General features: G+C 41.8%; 1 protein-coding gene across 1 annotated transcript in view; it reads left to right on the top strand.

The window, feature by feature from the left end:
* The window catches only part of GMDS (GDP-mannose 4,6-dehydratase), a 622,616-nt gene that overhangs the window by 318,209 nt on the left and 285,003 nt on the right, over positions 1–19,404 (top strand). The gene's annotated exons all lie outside the window — the stretch shown is intronic.

The raw sequence follows: 19,404 nt of genomic DNA, 5'->3' as shown, positions 1-19,404 counted from the left end.
GCCAGACGTGAGGAGGCACGGTAGAGACATTGTCCTTTCCCTGGAGCTACCTGTCCTTGTTCAAGTGCTCACAGATTTCCAGAGCTCAGGAGCCTATTTCTGTCCTGAGTGATCTCTCCCTGGGAAACCGGACCCAGCTTTCTTGTTCATTTATGCAATTCAAACAGAAACTTTAATGCCTACAAAAGAAAGCAAACAGTTTGTTTGCTAGTGCAGAGATTAGGCTCACCTGCGATCTTGTTTTTGGTTATAACAATAAAAAATGTGTGTGTGTTTGAACAGCTAATACTGATTTCTGTTATGCACAAAATAATTAGCATTGACTTTAAATTTTGAACAGTGCAACATTTAGATCTTTTCTTTTATTTATTTATTTATTCATTTTTGAGACAGAGTCTCTCTCTGTTGCTCAGGCTAGAGTGCAGTGGCATGATTTCGGCTTACTCCAATCTCTGCCTCCCAGGTCCAAGCGATTCTCCTGCCTCAGCCTCTTGAGTAGCTGGGATTACAGGCATGCGCCACCATACCCAGCTAATTTTTGTTTTTCTTGGCAGAGATGGGGTTTCACCATTTTGGCGAGGCGAGTCTCAAACTCCTGACCTCAGGTGATCCGCCCACCTTAGCCTCCCAAAGGGCTGGGATTACAGGGATGAGCCACTGTGCCCAGTCTAAATCTTTTAAATATGTGCTTCTAAGCTATAATTACAAAGAAGCATTTTATGACATTAATCCTTAGATTTATTTTCAGAACATCACATCAAAAATATATAGGTTCACACTTAGAAATTATGAGAAAGTAGATACTGGCAAGAGAAGCCAAAACTTTCTTTTGTCTAATCTAAATGACCTTACCTACTGAAAAATATGAGGCTTGTTATGTAAAAATACATTATTTTCTCAATAATATCTATTTATTGTTTAGTCTTCTAGCCATCAGCATCTGCATAGAGCTACATAGTAAGCTATAGGTATTCTTTTTTTTTTTTTTTTCTTGAGACGGAGTCTCGCTCTGTTGACAGTCTGGAATGCAGTGGCACAATCTCGGCTCACTGCAACCTCTGCCTCCCAGGTTCAAGCGATTCTCCTGCCTCAGACTCATGAGTAGCTGGGACTACAGGCGCGTGCCACCACGCCCAGCTAATTTTTGTATTTTTAGTAGAAACGGGATTTCACCATGTTGACCAGGATGGTCTCAATCTGTTGACCTCATGATCCACCCACCTTGGCCTCCCAAAGTGCTGGGATTACAGGCTTGAGCCACTGCACCTGGCCCTATATAGGTATTATTTATCAAAACTCTTCTCCAAGTTCAAGAAACCAAATAGATTAAATTTCATTCAATTTTATTATTTTGCACTTAGGTGAGAAAGGATACGGAAATCTAATAGATTTTGATAGTGAGGGAAACAGTATACCATAATGTTGATAGTGCTTTTTACAGGTTATGTTTATTTTCTTCTTTATACTGTCTTTATTTTCCATATATTTTAAATGAACATGTGTAAACCTTTGTAATTGTGTGGGGCAGGAGGTCATATTTCAGAAATAGGCCAAAAAGTCTCATGAAAATGAATGAGACTGTTAAGTACGTAAGGAGAAAGTCTTGTGTAAACGAGTAGATCGGAAAGAAGGACCCTGCTGTCATCTCACTCCCCAAATGCCAAACTAGCACTGCTGCGAGTGTAGTCCACATCTTGGCACAACAGGCCCACATTTGAATTAGCATAAAATAAAAATATGTTATAAACATTTTGGCTCAAGTAGGGGTTGGTGCAAAAAGGTCGTGTTAAATGAAGTCATTTTTATGATTGCTTGACAAGATGGTGTCATTACAGCCTTTCACAAGCCAACATATTCACACAACACTCTACTCTTTGAATAAAAATACATAAACACTCTACCCTTTGAATAAAAATTTGAAATGGTCGGATTCCATGGAGAGAGAGATAGAAAGTTAGGTCATTCTCCTTGCCATCCAAGTCTTGATTTGTTCTATAATACAAGTGGGTCTTGTGTATTAAGGACTCTCCTGGGTTTCTAATATGTTGATGATATAGGAAGCATTTTATAGTTCTCATTTATGTGTTCTGAACAAAGTCTAAATTTCTTGGTTTCTGAAAAGGTATGATTATTAAGTAAGAATTTATAGCTTGGTACTCTCCATTTTAAGAAATGTTATCATTCCTTGCAATTTTAAATGTATTAACATAAGATTACTTCAGAGATTTATGACTGAAGGTAAATTTGTTGCCAAAATTAAAGTCAGCAATCATAAAAATGAAAAAGGAGAGATATTGTTTGTTTAAAACACATATGCACCCTGACACTGAAATCAACTTTAGAATAAAGAAGTGTTTACAAATGTAGATCAAACAAGTCATAATACCATCTCATTTACACACGTTTTAATTATACAGCTGAAATGGGAGAAGTTCCCTTATCCCCCTAGCAGAGCGTGTGATGGGGGTGTGGCTTGCTTCTTCCGTGCCCCACTGCTCAGACCTCTTGGGGGAGCATGCAGATGGGCAGGTTGTGGGGCTCAACCCCACAGCAGTATCTAGGGGTGAATGTTTACAGCTGAAGCCCCAGTGCGCATGTGTTACAGGGTGCTTTTTCAGTTTAGCCGTCCATAGGTGGCTTGTGTTAGCTCAGTTAGACCCCTTTCCTTATCTCCAGGACAGAGGACTTTCTGTATCCTGAGGTTCTTGCTTTGGTATACTGGAAGAATCAGATCACACGTGGGCTTGGAGAATGAGTGCAAGGTTTTATTGAGTGGAAGTAGCTCTCAGCAGATGGGGGAACCAGAAGGGAGATGGTGCGGGAAGGTGATTTTCCCCTGGAGTCGGGTCTCTCAGTGGCTGGAGCTCTCCTCTCTCTGCCCCGGCCAAACTCAGCATAGTTCCACTGGTCTGTGGCCTGCTGGTGTGCTGGTGCCTGTTGCTGGTGCTTGACATTCTCTCAGCATCCAGCTGCTGGTGTGTTCCTCTTGATGTTCAGCCGCTTATGTCTCGGGGTTTTCATAGGCACAGCATGGGGGTGTGGTGGGCCAGGGTGGTCTTGGGAAATGCAGCATTTGGGCGTGAAGGCAGGAGTGCCTGTCCTCACCTAGTCTGTGGACATAGGCCTGGGGGTGGAGCCCTCACCAGGGACCTGCCCTTCTCCTCCCAGCACTCCCCTGCCCCTTCCGTATCACAAGCCCTCTCTTTTATATGCAAAAATTTTAGTAAACCTTTAGATGAAGTGATTGAGACTTTTTTACTTGTCAGTGAATTTCCATAATGAAGAGCAGAGAGCATTTTCTCCTCGTGTTGTGAGGTGGGTGCTGGTGATCCCTGCTGTGCAAGTAGATTGTTTTTCAGCTTAGACAAGCTGTTTTGTCTTGATTTTTCCATCTGTGTAAAGGACAGAATATAAACCCTGTAAAAAATTAGCATCAGTGTGCTATACATACATATATGAATAGAGTTTACCTCTGACTTGTAAAAATTTTCGCAACGATTTATAAAAAGTCCTTACTTGTTGCTGATTCCAATTTATTTTCATCCATCTGTAGTCTTGCTTCCTAGGTCAAGCTGTTTTCAAAGTTCTTTAAATGAGTGAGAAGTATTTCAACTTGAAGAAAAGATATATACAGCTATATTAAATTATATTGTACTTCTGAATAAAGTCATAGGCAGTTAGATCTTTTCCAGTATTTTATTATAAAACTTTTTAAATATACGGAATAACTGAACAAATTTTACCTCAAACACCTGCGTACCACCCAAATTCTGTAATTAATGTCTACAATTACTGTTGCATTTTGAACAAAAATTAGTATTTAAGTAATTACTGTAGTGCTAATGGCTTACAATTATAAATATTCAATTTGCACAAACACAAGCTACTAAAAATTTGCATTTTATGGGGTATAGATAGTAGTTCAAACTTTTAAAATATTTTTATCTTAAGTATTTACCTGACCCCTCTACAGCCTGCTTTTATACCCACCTCCCTCCATATAGGCTCAAGCAGCTTCACGAGAACACTCTGGTGGCAATGCGCGCCGTTTTCAACCAATGTCCAGCAGTCAGGATTGTAGCAGTGGTGGCTGAAAACAGCAAGGGAGAGAACCTCTGACTTCTCAGGGTGGCATTGTTCATTCAACATGTATTCTATTGAGTACCTGCCATGTTCACAGTTCTGGTTGCTACAAATGGCAGTATATGGTCCCAATGAGATCCCACTTTGATAAAAATACATGAAACACAACTATAGGCAGAACATATTGACTGATAAGCTAATTGGTAGGAGCTGGGCCAGAGTATCTTCAGGCTTTTACCACCCACAAAAAAAGGCCCCTTGCTCTTGGGAGACAGGGTTAATCAAGAGACCTAAGTCCAGCCTCTTTCCAGGACTCAGTAAAAGCCATGTGTAAAGTGGCAAGAGGTTTTCCTGCTACAGCTAATCCCACAGATGCTCCAGAAGGGTCCTACTGGTAATCCAGAGGACGTGAAGATCGTTAGGGGTGAGCATTGAAATTCATCAGAACTTAACGTCATATACCTGCATCCTCTTTTGTGTGGAGGTGGCAGGGGACAGTGAGCACAGACTGAATAATAACAAAACTACTTTTAGAAATAAACATAATTGCCAAATGTTAAGCACTTATTACATGCCAGAAACTTTTGAAGACTTCTTATAGGTTTTAAAGGTAAGAAAGAGTCTGGCTGAGACAGCTGTCAGATCTTGCCGAACCTATGCTATTGGCTGTATCAGGTAAGGAAGCAAAGGGTGTGTTTGGGGAAAATATGTAGTCAGGTCTCCAGCCCCCTCTATCCCTTGTCCTCTGAATGAATTCACCTTCATTCCAGCTCTCAGTTCTCAGCTAATACAGAGACCTGGGGAAGGTGAGGAGCCTCTGGAAGGGTACATATGTTACAGACAGAGCTGGGAGAACTGCCCACTGCTGCCCAGTCCTTTCTTTCCTATCTGTCCATCTTCTACTAGCATTTTGTATCCTATGTTACACAAATCTGGAAGGAAGAGATGTCATTTAAACTTTGAGATCTTATTTAAGGAAAGTTTGCTTGTTGCAGTATCATCATTGATGTCGGATTTTTCACGACCGTTTCATTGGACTTGTGACAGGGTGCTCCGTTTACTTGGCCCACCGTGCTCAACCGCTTGCGGGAGGGAGAGCATGAGTGCGGGATCTGGCTGGCTGCTGCTGTGTGCACTGGCAGGAGTAAGCTCCATTTACTCAGCCTGCTGCGCTCAACCCCTGTGGGAGGGAGCGTGGGAGGGAGCATGTGAGAGAGCAAGACCGGCTGCTCTGGTCACCAGCAGGAGCAATCACCACCTGTGTTGCTGTGGTACACAGGTGGGGGTGCCTGTGACCCTGAAGCCCCAGAGGGTGTGTTACAGTGCTCTCTTAGCTCTGCCGTCTGTGGACAGCAGTGTGTTATCAACTCGGTTGGTCCTTTGCCTCGTAACGTGGAGCAGCTGCCCTCCGCCAGCGAAGGCAAAGGGCCAGTGTGACAGCTTTTTTTGGGTACCCGCACTCAGTGGGTCCTGAGCTCTTGTCGGGAGTCCAAGAAGAATGAGGTAGTGTGGACACTTGAAGGATGGTGAAGGTGGATGTATTAGTCCATTCTCATGCTGCTGATAAAGACATACTGGAGACTGGGTATTTATAAAGACAAAGAGGTTTAATGGACTCAGTTCCACGTGGCTGGGGAGGCCTCACAATCATGGTGGAAGGTGACAGGCACGTCTTACATGGCAGCAGGGAAGAGAGACAATGACAGCTGAGTGAAAGGGGTTCCCCTTTTAAAGCCAACAGCTCTTGTGAGACTTACCCACTACCATGAGAACAGGATGGGGGAACCGCCCCCATGATACAGTTATCTCCCACTGGATCCCTCCCGCAACACTTGGGAATTATGGGAGCTACAATTCAAGATGAGATTTGAAAGGGGACGCAGCCGAACTGTATCAGTGGAGGATTTTATTTAGCGACGGAAATGGCTCTCAGCAGAGACGGGAGCTAGCTGTAGATGGGACGGGACAAGTCTTCCCCCGACGTCCAGCCGGCTCTTCCCTGAAGTCAAGCTGTCTCTCCTCCAAAGTCCAGCTGCTCTCTGAAGTCAAGTCTTCCCTCTCCAGTCAAGCCACTTTTCTGTCTTCTACTGACTGAGTCTGGGGTCTTTATAGGCAGAGGATGGGGTACAGGACGGGTCATCGGTAGTTTTGAAAAAGGCAACATTTGATGGGCAAAAAGACATCATTCCGAAAGAACCATTCAGGAGAGAGTGGGCAAACAGGAGTAGAAGTTGTCACCTTGGGCCATGAGTTTCAGGCTTTTTGGTTTGAAGGTGGAGCTTCACCAGGGACCTGTCCCTGTCTGCCTCCTGCGTCTGTCACCATCAGTAGACCATGTTTGTTCATATGCAGGAGAGTAGTATATAGCAGTAGTATCTTTTTGTGTTTCCGTTGTCTAAAGTGTTAGTGGTGCCTGAATCCATTTGTTAGTAAGGCCTTACTTAACAGAAAGCAACGGTGAGGTTGTATCTGTCTCATAAAGTGACAGTGGTCCAGAAAAACCAGGCCTCTGCTGAGAGCTCTCTATCTTAACAACATCGTTCCTGTCTTCATAGCAGAGGGGAAGGCATTGTGTAACTGTGCAGAGGATATTTACCTGGGGAGTTTCCTAGAAAATCTGTTCTATTAGAATCTTTGTCAAGTGACAGTTAGGTAGTAAGGTCAGCAATTGAATTTCTACTCACTGTGGGAGTCTAATTCCATATTATTACTTAGGAGCCTAAGGTGTTCTTTCTTGGAAGGGAAATATGTCAGTGGTCTGCTCACTGAATGTGTTGTAATACTCATCGATTTTTTATTTTGGCTTTTTATATTGATTTGTGAGGTATTGCTATTGTTTTCCATTGTGGGAAAAAATCTTCTAGCCTTCTATGGGGCTATTTAATACACTCTCTTTGAAAAATACACCAAGAAATACAAATGAAAATAACTAAATAAATAGTCTCTCCTTTATCTGTATTTAGAAGAACGTGGTTTCTGTGTTGTTTCTAACAAACCAAACATTTAAGAAAGGCAATTCAAGGGCCTTGATTAATAAAGAAAAAAGAACAGCTTTATTTATAGGAAAAGAAAAGCTTGTAACAGTTTCCTACATCTTTGAAACATAAAATGTTTAGATTAAGCAAAAAACCATTTTCCTGATCTGGCTGTGGAAAACTCTGTGTAACAAATTCAGCTTGCCATTTCTCTTTTTTTCTCTTCTTCATCCTGTACAGTAAACTTGTCAGTGTATTATTTGAAATAAGTTAAGAAAAATGTAGAAAATCAATTGCCTGTTTTATCTGGCTAGGTCTTGCTTGATTGGAATGACATCCCAGGAGCTGCTGTGTCTCCAAATAAGAACCTGTAGAGCCCGTTTTAAATTGTTGTTTAATGAAAGACACCTATATCACCCATATTTCTAGTATGGATTGAGTTTTCATTCACAGATAATTTAGAAACATGAGACTGGGTGCATTCTTAGATCACATTTTCAGTTTGATTTAAACCACATAAAATTAAGCATATGTCATTAAATCAGAAAAACAGTTATTGGCAAGGGTATGTATGGAGAGAGGAGGCAAATGCATAGAGAATAAAGTTGCATATTCATATAAAATGGGTTAGATATAGTGCCTGTGGACGTGGATTATGAGGATTATGAAACTTCATGTAAGTGCTGCTTAAGTTCTAATGGGTAGCAATTAACCACATTAAGATGGAAGCTTGTACTCCACCCTTTAGTCACGCTCATTGATGTGAAGTGTCATTATGCCATTGCGGATCATGAAGTGACCCATTGTACTTAAGAAAGTCATGGTGCTAGTCTTGAGAGCAAAACTCCTAGGAAAATAGTGTAAGAAAGTTGTTACACTAAAGAACTGTTCACACTTAGGTTAGCTATTCACTTTTACACTTACCAAGTCCATGAGATTCCTTGAGCTTTCTGAATCCACCCCAGCCTGGTCTGCCCTTCCTCTTTCCCTACCCTGCTCCCCAGCTGTCTCTTCTTTCACTGATGTCTCCTACTTTTTTGTGACTTCCGTGAAAGTCTGGAAAATCTGAAAATATGAACCAAACTGACTGTTTAATTTTAATAACAAGACTTTCCACAGGAAATAGATGTAAATGTCTCTCATAAGATGTGACATCATCTAAATTTAGTGATGATTTTGTTTATACAAGGTATATATCTTCAATATTCAGTGCTTCATCTTTACACTCATGCACTCTGGAGAGGGCAAAACTTGTTTGCAATCAAGGCAGCCTTTTTCACACATACCATAAGTTAATCACTCTATCTGTCTTGCTCTGTCTCTTCCCTCTACACGCACAAGCTAAAAGTCAAATCTCTGTTTTTAAATGCACGCTAAAGTACTGTTTGGCTTTATCCTACTTATTAGCACCTTTATCGCAGGAAATAATTTACTAAAATTACATGTTTTGTCTTTGCAGAGCTCTGGTGGAGAAGCCTGGGGGCTCTGCTCTGTCCCTTTTTGGGCCACCTGAATGCCCAAGCCCAAGCTCCAGGTTCCCAGGCTAATCCTCAGGGGACCCTCTAATACAAGCATGTAAATCTTGCCTTTGTATCCAAAGACGCAAAACAAAACCTTTTTTAAGTTGAATGTTCCCGAAGGCAAAGAAACACATTTTATTTTCAGCCCCGTTCACTTCATCCTAGAAAACATCTCTTCTGCTTATTCTGTGGGAAGGAATTATAGCAGTAATGCCACAAAGATTCTCCTTATCCTTTTTCTCAGGTAAAGAAGAAAGTTCGATCCTCTGTGTGAGTGTTGGATCATTTGTATCTGTTATTTCAGTTTTCTACCTGTTGACTTCAATAAAGCTGGGATAATTGATGGCTTTGTAGTGCTGATTTGATCCTGAAATCCCTGTGACTGTGATTGTCTGATGGCCCAGGGCATCAACGGCAAGACCCGAAAACATGGAATGGATACTGTAGGAAATGGGCCAGATCTCATGTAAGAATAAGATGTTTAACACTGACTTGCTGGAGAAATAAGTTTAATATAGGCTGGGGACTTTGTTCCATGTGCTCCTACTCTATGCCTTATTGAAGGTGAAGAATATTCAAAAGCCATTGTTCTCTTGGGATCAAATTTCCAGAGGATTTTTGACTTGTTAGAGTTGCTTCAGAAACTATGCTACGTATGCCGCAAACAGATAAATTTGAGGTATAGTTAAGTGAAAGTCTCCTTTTCCTCTTAGAAGAGAAAAACAATTGGACTTCTACTAGGGCCAGTTAGTTACAGGTACAGTTTACAGAAGCCAAATTATGTAAAGGCAAAATTGAGAAATCCTTTGAGAAATTGTCTTTACATTGTTGGCCTAAGCCTCATATGGAAATTATTAGTAGAGTTCTCAAAGAAAGGGATGCAATTACTCCATAGGATAGCTTCCCTAAGTACCTCTCAGAGTTATGTAAAATATTTGAGATCACTTTTACCATTTTTTCTCGTAGAGAGAATGGTTGGGCTCTCGCTATAGAGAGAAAAGTGAGGGAGACCTCTGAGGAGCAGTCAGGACTTTGTTAGCCATCTCATGTCAGTCTCTCTTGGGGAGGCTCCTTGAAGGCAGGACCTGGATCCTATCCCTCTTTATCTTTAATCATCCCTCCCAACATGCCTGGCACATAACAGATGCCCAGTAAATACCTGAATTGGATCTCCCTGCCCATCATTTCTTTATAAAATTATAAAAATGAAATCTGTATATATGAAATGTGTTCCATTTCTTTTACTAGTAAAAGATGCTTTCTTTAGCTAGCACAAGACATTGCCCCCAGAATGTGATCTTACCACACTTAGGTTGAGTTGTGCTAGATTTACTTGATATCAGCAAAACGTTTGCAGGCACCTTTCTTTCTGGTTGAGTGCAGACCATAAATGAAAGGAAGTAACGTCTATATGTTCTCACACAGTGGCCAGTTTCCTGATTATCTCTAGATTCTACTATTATTAGACTTTATTCCTAGCTTTATTTTTACTTTTGATTTACTTATTTATTTTGAGGTAGGTCTCACTCTGTCACCCATACTGGAGTGCAGTGGCATGATTTTGGCTCACTGCAGCCTTGATCTCCCAGGCTCAAGTGATCCTCCCACCTCAGCCTCCTGAGTAGCTGGGACTACAGGCATGTACCATCATGCCCGGCTGAATTTTTTTTTTCTTTTTAGTAGAGATGAGGGCTCCCTGTGTTGCCCAGGCTGGTCTTGAACTCCTGAGCTCAAATGATCTGTCCACCTCGGCCCCCCAAAGGGCTGGATTATAGGCGTGAGCCACCATGCCCAGCCTTATTCTTATTTTTAAAGGAAGAATATCTAAGCAGATAGAAAAATGCAAAGGCAGAAGGATAAACTGGCCCGTTTTACAAAATAATATTTAAAAATCACTAATATACCATTAGCTTATAAGACCAAGTACCCATGGGAGTACTTGATGATATCGACATCAGGTCATTCAGAAACCTTTTTGTGTGATCATCACTCTATTTCCTCTCAGTTTTCAAGGATCTCATTTGTTACAGGATTCTTCTAGAGAGCCAGAGTTCCAAGGAAGGCTCTATTATTATGGAAAACCTTCACACTCTCCCATCCCTTCCCTTCTCCCCTCTCTATCCTCTCTCTCAGTCTGTACCCATCACCAACACATGCAAATTAGAAGCAGGTCATGTTGTAATAATAGGACTTTATTTTTAAATACATATAGAATTTAAAGATTCTTATGTAGTTATTTGACAGTGGCTCTGGGAATATCTGTGCAAACAGTGCAGTAAGAAGAAAAGAAAAGCCTTCTGCAGTACCATTTTCTGTCCCTCGTGAGTGTGATTTCATTTCCTCCCTGGTCGCACATCACCCACATGCTCAGACGACATATCCCTGTTCTTGGGTCCGTCCTCCAGCTTCTGACTCACAGAGCAGAGCGATAGTCTGTGGGTGCCTGTGTTGGAGGGTACAGGTTGCATTCCAGGAAGGTGACTCGGCTGGCCTCCTGCCTCTCGGGCCATTCTGTCACCAGGTCCACAGGATACAGATACCCCATTCAAGGTAGCAGAGCTGCGCCTACTTTGTCTCACCAGAAAAAGGCAGAGATGAGGATTTCAAGGGCTGCATAGTTTCATGTGTTTTTTCTTACAGTGTGTCCTTTAATCAAGAATTACTTGCTGGTTTTGCCTGGGTCTCAAATTTCAAGTTTGAAAATAAAATACAAAGATCTATCACTAGAGCTTATTTTAAACCCTGGAAGATTGTCCTATTCTATTCCTGTAGTGCTTTGTTATTTACATCTTTGTATTTGATTCTCCCAACACATATTTGACAATGGTTAGGAGAGCACGGATTGTTTTTTGTCATTTTCATAGGAAAAGGCTGACATTGAAAGGAGAAACCCTTGTCTGATGTCTTCTCTTGGTATCAGGCAGTGGGTTCCAGCCCTGCTCTGCCAACTCCTCAGTGCAGTAACTTACCATGATACTGTGCCATGTTTCTGGGTTGATTTTTGGTATATTTAGTCATTCTTGTGAGATTTTTAAAGTCATTTTTCTTTAGTGACTTCAAGTGTTGATTGTGTAGCAAACGTATTCCTCTTGCTAGGAATTACATATAAACTAGCATCTCTACTGCTGGTCTAGTATCTCTAATCATCCTGTGAAACCACTCCAGTATGAGAAACTGAGTGAGAAGGAGACTGTGAAACATCTGAGGAGCCACGTGTTAAAAGACCAGGCCCTGTGTCCTAAACAGACTTCCTCTACATTAAGCAGTACTTTAATAGTTGTACAATCATATATCCATTCTGTACAGGAAATACAAGTTTAACAGAAGTCATTTCATTTGATCCTTATCTTCAAAAAAAAAAAAAAACCTGAAGAAGCTTGAAGACGTGGCATGGGTGGTTTAGATTCCATTGCCTTTCGTCAGTGGCAGTGGAAGCCTCATTGTAGTTAAGCATCTGCCTGGCCCTCTGGGAAAACAAAGCATCATTAACTGGCTGGCTAATGAGTCATCTATTAAAATTATCCCTAATGAATTGTGGGTTTGCTTGTTTAATTGCGCGTGGTATTGTGCTCTCAAATGTTAGCAGTCCAGTGGGGCTCAAAGAAATTACACTGGCTTTATTGAGCATTTCAGTAGGATTCTTCCTAAGTCACTGTGGCACGATTGGCTCTCTCTCTTTCTCTCCCTCCCTTTTTCGTCTCTCTTTCTTTCACTTTCCTTTCCCTCTATTCATCCCTACCTCTCTTTTTCCCTCTTCCCTTTCCCTCCTTTCCCTTCCCCTCCCTTCAGCTCATCTCCTCTCCCTCTCCCTTTCTTTCACAGGTTGTGGGATAGGAATACAATATGAAAACTCTTACTTTGGAGAATCTGGGCTAATGGCATCTTGAGTATGAACAACCCCCGAACCCCGCACGTGAAGGGTTGATAGAGCCTGGTGAGCAGCTGGCAGACGCCCCGTTTTCCTTCAGCTGCACCCTCACGTTTCATCAGCGCTGGTCACTGTGGGTGTGCTACCTTGTAACTAGGTGGCTGCTGGTCTTCCTTTCCCTATAGCCATGTTGTCAGTCTAGAATGGAGTAGCAAAAACATCGTAGGAATAAAGGGCTAAACTACGTAAAAACCATGATTGTATATTGAAAAATGTTTAATGACAGTTTTTACACCAGTAAGAATGCCAAGATCTTCGGGTACAGCTTAGCTTCCACCTGTGAAGCCTGCATGAGCAATGGCTGGGTAGGACATGTCTGAATGATGAAGGTGTTGCCACCTCCCAATATGGCCCTTTCTTTATGAACAGCTCAAATGGTCAGTTGTTATTTTAAAGAAAAAGCCTTCCTTGAGCCTGAAACCATTAATTAAAATATCCATTTAGTCTTTATTTTCAAGTTCAAAACCTTATTGCATACTGAAAATGCATGAACTACTGGACACTTTTACAAGCTTACTTTCACAGCAGTCTGGTAAGATACGTGCTATTCTCATATTTTTCTCACTAGAGGGAAAACATAAGGAGTAGAGAGAAAGGCTTGCTGAGTCTGGCCCAGATCAGGCGCATTCATTTGGCCGACCCGTGTGCTGGCTGTGCCCTGCACTGTGATGCTCTCTCTGCCTGCCACATGTGGCTGCCAGAGTCGCCTTTCTGAGATACAGATACTGTCATATTTCAACTTAAAACCATCAGTGTCTCCACCACGAAATAAAGGCTGCTGTCCGGAGCATGCATTCTCGGCCTTGGGCAGGGCCCCAGCGTCCTCCTCCAGAGCTGCTGGCCCTGCACCGTGCCGGCCCTGGGCTGCCCCTGCTGCTTGCCCTTGGAGTCCTGCCCTGCTCAGGCCCAGCACTCAGCTGCCTCTGGAGATCCCCTCCTCAGGGGCCCTACTTTCCTGGCCACTTCACTGAAGAATTGGCCATTTCCCGCCTTGTCTGCAGTGCTTTATTCTCAGCTCTGCGAGCCCCTGCCAGGGCCTGGCTGACAATGCTGGCATCTGGCCCCCAGCATCTCTCACAGCGTCTTGAACCCTGGTGCTCAACTGCCTGAGATTGAACTCAATCAAACCAACAGCCTCAAATCCAAGTGTCCAGCTTCTTTATGGGAAAAGCAAAACCACTGGTTCTGTGGGGGCACACATTCTCTGCAGATACAGTGGATAGTTCGAGGTCTGAGGGCATGCGAGGCCTCTGTGCTGCTCTCCCTTTAGTGGATGCCAGCTACCTGCTGTAGCTGGAGCCCAGGGTGGGCAATGGCTGGCCGCTGCCTGACTTGCAGACCTCCCAAGGTATCCTCACCATCCCAAGGTCATAGCAACCTCACACACTTCTGCCCAGGCCTAAGCAGGAGGGGGGCCTGTGTGGGAGAGAGGGCCCTAGCACCTGACTCACTAGAGCTGTGTGTGTGGCCACACTGCTGTGCTTCAGGGAGGCCCAGTGGCTGGGTGTTGAGCTTTGCAGACACCAGTCGAGAAGGATGGGTAGTTGGGCGCGACAAGAGAGGATTCCGAATTTGCCATCCAAAGCCCTGTGAGACACAAGACTAAGGCCCAGTGCCTGGTGCAGTTCTGCCTTTGACGTTGTGAGGGGCGCACCTTGGGAACTTGGAGCACAGGGATCTTCCCTGGAAAGTCTCAGGTGTCACTTGTCAGCCTGCATTGGGACTTCATGAGACTGTGAATAACTACAGTAAACCAGATGTGTAAGAAGCCAGAGTCTAGGTTATAGTTACTTCAGACTCTGTATTTAAAGGTTCTCTCTTTTTTTTTTTTTTTTTTTGTTTGAGACAGAGTCTCGCTCTGTTGCCCAGGCTGGAGTGCAGTGGTGCCATCTCGGCTCACTGCTAGCTCCACCTCCTGGGTTCACGCCATTCTTCTCAACAGGAGGGTTCTACACCTCCCAAGTAGCTGGGACTACAGGTGCCTGCCACCACGCCGGGCTAACTTTTTGTATTTTTAGTAGAGATGGGGTTTCACTGTGTTAGCCAGGATGGTCTCAATCTCCTGACCTCGTGATCCCCCCGCCTCAGCCTCCCAAAGTGCTGGGATTACAGGTGTGAGCCACCGCGCCCGGCCCAAAAGTTCTCTTAATTAAAAAACAAAACAAAACAAAACAAAAAACGCTTTCATGATAATTCACACACGTTCTATGTAACACAAATCATATGCCGGCTTTTGGCTCCCACAGTTTAGCAGCAGTGCCTAAATAGGATTGCTAGTAGCATTTTTCCCCTCAACAAAAAGATCTATAGGATGGATGTACTGTATTATTTTTTCCTTTCCCCCCCTACATCCATTCACTGATGTAGATGGGAACATAATGAAAACTTAAGCTTGCCTTATTTACATAAATCTTCCTGTTAGCTTTCCGCTTTACCATATCTGCATTTTTATGTTTGACCTATTAGTACTTTTTTGGTTTTATAAAGAAAAAAAAGTGCTTCCCTCAGCAGAACCATCTGGCTTCGTTTCCTGTTCCTCAGCAACTATATGTGTATTCTAGCAGGGCCACCCCTGGGGTTTTCTAAGTGGTGCTGTTTCACTGGTGGTCTTAGAATTCAACTGGAGTGATGGAAAACTTATACTATGGGCTTCTTTCAAGTCTAAAGTTTCCAAGGTGAAAAAGTGCATATTATTGTCATTTTTGACATAGCCTTTTTTTCCCTGTAACTGGAATATGCTCTTTCAAAACAAATCACACCCTTCTATTCTTTGAGGAAGAAAACTCGCTTCTAAAAACGTCTTTTAGATAGTTGGCTACCAAATTTCCTTGGCAGCAAACTGAGGCAACTGAGAATATAATCCAGACATTTTTACCACATGCAAACTTTCTTAAAGGGTCAATTATTAATAACTAGTTTTCTTGATCAAATAACAATAAAGGAGCAAGTTAACAATAAACAATGAGCAAATTACCTAACTAAAGGGTGTGACATTCAGTTTATAGTTTGTGTGGCAGAGGTAAGGTCAGTCTCATCCTGAAGGGCAATGTGTAATGCTGCTTTGGGCTTGCGGTGCACACAGAGAATCCCAGCCAGTCACTGGGCACATTTTCAGAGGGGTGTGTGCATGAGGTTGAAATTCTGTATTTTTATGTTGTAATATTCTACAGATTTTGAAAATTTTCTGACCAAGTGTGCACTTATTTTTCACTTTGTGAAATACTGCTTTCTAAATCTTTGTTTTTAGAAACATTCACCAAAAGGTTTTGTTTGTATATGTATATTTTTTTCTTTTTCTCTTTTTTTGTTTTTGGTCTGTGCACATCCCACTGGTTGTTGAGATCCACAAGCTATGGAGAGAGGAAGACCCCATAGTATTTTCTTTTTTTTTTAAGGGAAGGTGGAGTATCACATTCACTCAGTAGGCACTACATTTCACATTTGGATAAGACTTTGTTTTATAACTGTTTGTATTTAAAGCTTTCAAATTTTACTGTGTAAGATAATGCAAAGTGTTTAACCTGTTACCTATCACATAGAAAGAACTCTAAAAAGTTGGAGTGCTCCCCACAATCCTTTGATTAGATCACTTTTTTTTTAATTTTTTTTAGACAAAGTCTCACTCTGTTGCCCAGGCTGGAGTGCAGTGGCATGATCTTGGCTCGCTGCAACCTCTGCCTCCTAGGTTCAAGCCATTGTCATGCCTCAGCCTCCCAAGTAGCTAGGATTACAGGCGCCCGCCACCACACCTGGCTAATTTTTGTATTTTTAGTAGAGACAGAGTTTCACTGTGTTGGCCAGGCTGGTCTCAAACTCCTGACCTCAGGTGATCCACCTGCCTCGGCCTCCCAAAGTGCTGGGATTAGAGAAGTGAGCCACCATGCCCAGCCAAGATCACTTATTTTTAGTGATCAGAAATGGTCGATTCTAAAATGATAAGATTATGAAATCTTTTATTCTTCTCCTTAGTTTGAAAAGTCTTCAAATGTAGCCTCAGACCTATTATTTTTCTGAAGAGTTTAGAGACATTGAAAAAGCTCTGTACTAGAGGATTTGGTTTTTGGAGATTTTTTTTTCCCCTACAGAGTAGTTCGTGGTCCCTCAAAGACCTTGCTTAGTCGGAATGTTGCTTGAAGGTGTGCAAAGTTGAAGGGAATGCTCATTTTTAATTTTAAGAGGAAGGAAAAAAGTTAAAAATTGACGCTAATAAAAGTTAATGAGGAACATTTAAATCCTTCAATGGTTCATGTTGCAAGTCAGAATGGTTCATGCCGTTATTATGTGTGTGGCAACATCCTCTCTCTGCTGTAATTCTTGTCCCTTGAAAACTAGCCCATGCGGCGTGGAAGGCATCTCATGATTGCTGTTCATTCTTTTGACAAATTCCATGGCTTTTTTTTTTTTTTTTTAATAGGGGAAAGAACAGGCACAAGGAAATTAAAATATAAACATCTGTTTTTTCTGCCATTTTTTTCCTGTTTGACAGATTACTGAATAAAGCATGGTTATCAGCAGAGTGACCATTTCTAACTGTCTCTTTGTACTTAAAAATTTATTTTGGGATGGGAAACATTCCCCAAACCCAGAGGGTACACTTAATATGCCAGTTTTCATTTGAGAAGAATTACTTTTCAGTTGTAGGTGTTTTGGGATGTAGCCTGACTCAACATCCAGTATTAATGGTCCAAAGATAGAACAGCTGAACTTTCTGACTGCCCTTCTTTGGGAGACATTAGCATGTCCCTGGAGACAGTTTCCCCAGCTCTGGTTACGCGGATCAGTATGTAGGGAAAGCTTATTACTTTTAGAAACGTTCCTCTTGGATGGCCTTGTCTATTACCCACATCAAATATGTGGTACACATTGCTGTTTTCTTTGCTTTCAAAATGCTTTAGAACTAGACCCTCCATCTTTCCCTGACTGTGAAGTCCAGGCTGTGGGAACAGATTTTGCATGAGACCACCTTGGGAGGTGAAGTGAACTTTTTAGTGATAAATTTAATTAATTAATTGCCCTTTCTCCAGAGCTTCCAGAGCTTTTTCTTAAAAACACAATGCCAGTTTTTTAATAGCAATTTTTAAAAAGTCAATGCTGAACTCATTCAGAGAAAAAGTCCTGTGATACATTTCCTGGAGGGCATTGGCCTCAGCACTTGTTTTTATTAACAATATATATATACTTGTGGAATTTATCTCTAGATGGAATATTCAATCTTATCCCTACACTTTCCTCAGACTGAGGCTTTTCATGGTGAGGATGGTGACTGTATGCCAGAATCAAAAGAGCCTCGTGTATGTGCAAAGCATCTGTTGTGCTCTATGTTGGGTCCTCAGCCTTTTCCTGCTGCTGCCTGGCCTCCTACAATCACTTCACCGTTCCAAACCTTTCCTTATATTCAAAGGGAGGGGGCTGGAGTTCAACACAGGTTAAGATTTAGAAACTGAGAATATGGTGTCATCTTTTGAACACTTTTTCCATACAGCATTATTTACCATCTAGTATAAACTTTATGTTGTTTTTAAATATATCTGCTAACAGAACGTAGTGTTCTGTGACACAGAGTATGATTTTGTGTTTTAACATTGTACAATCCCTCAGTGAAACAAATTGTTTATAAAGCCCAGTATCATCATCTTTTTTTCAGTTTCATTTATTATTCAGAGCTTAAGCTAAGCTAACATCTTTTCTTTTTTTAAACATACCAGGACAAAAAATACTATAGAAAGTGCTACCTGATAGAAATAAAATTCAAGCTATACGTGCATGCCATATGTTATATAATTTTAAATTTTCAGCGATTATTACACTATAAAAAGTAAAAAGGGTAACATTAATTTTAAGAATATTTTTGTCAGTAAATCCCAAATATTAAACATGTAAAAAATATTTAAAAATTATTGAGACATTTTACATTCCTTTTTCTGTATGAAGTCTTCAAAATCCAGTGTACATTTTATACTTCACAGCACACCTCATCTCAGATGAGCCACATTTCAGGCCTCTGGATCTTGATCGAGAGTTTGCTTTCTTATACATGGAATCACATATTTAAAAACCACTGTTCTTAACTACGGTTATGGAATCCTGAAGAGGGGCAGCCGTGAGAAAAGGAAATCTGGATGATGCTGTGATGCCATCTTGATGGATAAGCACTGTTTCACTTTCAGTGTGGTGATCATGTGACCCTCACCTTGTGCCTACTGACTCGCCCACGGGGCCATAGCCATGCCGTCCCTGTATGTGAAAGGAGGAAGCAGAAGACTCTTTCCAGTCTTCTCCCCAGAGGGAGAGTCTTCAGGGAGGTTTTGGAGTGGCTGTAGCCAGCACCACACACAGATGGACATATTTTCCCTTCTAGAATACAGATTGTCCTTGGAGAAAAGCAACCACACAAGAATCACCCTCAGTGACTACTGGGCCCCACTCAAAAGGAGGGCAGCTTACACTCACAGCAAGATCCTGTTGCAATCCGGAGAATCCCAGGATTTCTAAAGTAGAGGACCTAAGAAAGCATCTAGTTGTTGACATAGGATTAACCAAAGAACATAGTCTATACTTTCGGGTCTTTGATTTGTACTAGACAGAGTCTTTGTAACTGTTTTTTTAAGCAGGTAATTCACAAGTAGGCAGAACCTAAATTGTCAAGTGGGAATTTTGAAAAAACTTTACTCAAGTGCCTCGGCTTCAGACTAAGAATTAATTTCATCATGGAGAGCAGTTTAGCTGCACCTTTCTCTGTGGTTTATCTCATTTAATTCACCAAACTTTACTTGTTCCAAAAACCGTAAAGTCTTTGTTTGAAAGGAATTTCATCAAGACGTATGATGTGCTCTATTCTTAGTGGCAGCAATACAAATAAATTAAACGTTTATAACTTGACTGCTGTGACTAATATCCT

Source organism: Pongo abelii, chromosome 5 (assembly GCF_028885655.2).
Source record: "Pongo abelii isolate AG06213 chromosome 5, NHGRI_mPonAbe1-v2.0_pri, whole genome shotgun sequence".
Classification (NCBI taxonomy): Eukaryota; Metazoa; Chordata; class Mammalia; order Primates; family Hominidae; genus Pongo; species Pongo abelii.
The sequence above is the reverse complement of the archived record's forward strand: the minus strand, read 5'-3'. Positions and strand labels throughout refer to the sequence as shown.